General features: G+C 38.7%; 2 pseudogenes; both read left to right on the top strand.

Moving 5' to 3' along the window:
* The first annotated feature begins 342 nt into the window (after window positions 1–342).
* On the top strand, window positions 343–670 carry LOC102894541 (annotated as a pseudogene).
* Window positions 671–741: 71 nt separating this feature from the next.
* LOC112470975 lies at window positions 742–860 on the top strand (annotated as a pseudogene).
* Window positions 861–1,133: the final 273 nt, after the last annotated feature.

The following is a 1,133-nucleotide window of genomic DNA, read 5'->3' as shown; positions in this document are numbered from 1 at the left end:
CCAGGGCAAACAAGACTCCGACAAAAAAACAACTCCCATTGAAGAACTCAGAATTTAAAAAAAAAAAAAAAAACAATGCATATGGAGAAAAAAATTGTCATTAGATTCAGGGGAGACAATCCCACAAGAGAATTCATGTGCCAGTAAACAGACACTTGTACTATCTAAAAGAGGCTGAAACAAATATCTTTGAAAAGCTAAAAGAAATGAGTCATTTCAATTAACTAAAGTGAACTTTTAAAATGGAATACCCTATTTATACTTATGTCTACATCAACTGTGAACATTTTGGTCTTTTAAGAATTATTTTAACCAGGGCTCTTTCGGCTCCTCGCTTTCAGGATGACCAAAGGAATAAGGAACAATGGTCGTGCCAAAAAGGTCCAGAGCCACATGCAGCCTATTAGTTGTACCAATCACGTCCGATGCGCACCCAAGGACAAAGCCATTAAGAAGTTCGTCATTTAAAACATAGTAGAGGCCACAGGCATGAGGGACAGGTCCAAAGCGAGTATCTTCGACATGTATGTGCACCCAAGTTGTATGTGAAACTATGTTACTGTGTGAGTTGTGCCATTCACAGCAAGATAGTCATCGCTCTCGTGATGCCCGGGGAGGCCGATTTAGACCTGCAGATGCTGCCCCACAATCGCCACCAAAGGCCACGTAATGAGCTAACTCCGAAGAACTATTCTCTGGAAAAAAGTAAAATGGAAATTATACTTAAAAGAATTATTTTAAGTCTACGGCCATGCCACCCTGAACAAGCCCAACCCCATCTGATCTTGGAAGCTAAGCAGGATCGGGCCTGGTTAGTACTTGGATGAGAGACCACATAGGAAGACCAGGTGCTGTAGACGTAAAAAATAAAAAAAATAAGGATCCTTGCAATCTGTGAGGTCAACCAAGGGTTGCCTCGCCTAAAAAAAATATATATATTTTAACCAGGGACATAGCATCTGGCAATAAGACACTTACAATTTAGTTGGGAGAAAATAATCCATATATGTGAAAGGCATTAAAGCCTTTTTACATTACCTTATGTAATTATTCACAATATATGTACAAATACGCATATGTACAAATGCATGTGTGCAAAATGTGTAATTATATAAATCTGTCTTTATCAACCT

The sequence above is a fragment of the Pteropus alecto genome, unplaced genomic scaffold (assembly GCF_000325575.1).
Source record: "Pteropus alecto unplaced genomic scaffold, ASM32557v1 scaffold781, whole genome shotgun sequence".
In the NCBI taxonomy this organism is placed as follows: Eukaryota; Metazoa; Chordata; class Mammalia; order Chiroptera; family Pteropodidae; genus Pteropus; species Pteropus alecto.
The sequence above is the reverse complement of the archived record's forward strand: the minus strand, read 5'-3'. Positions and strand labels throughout refer to the sequence as shown.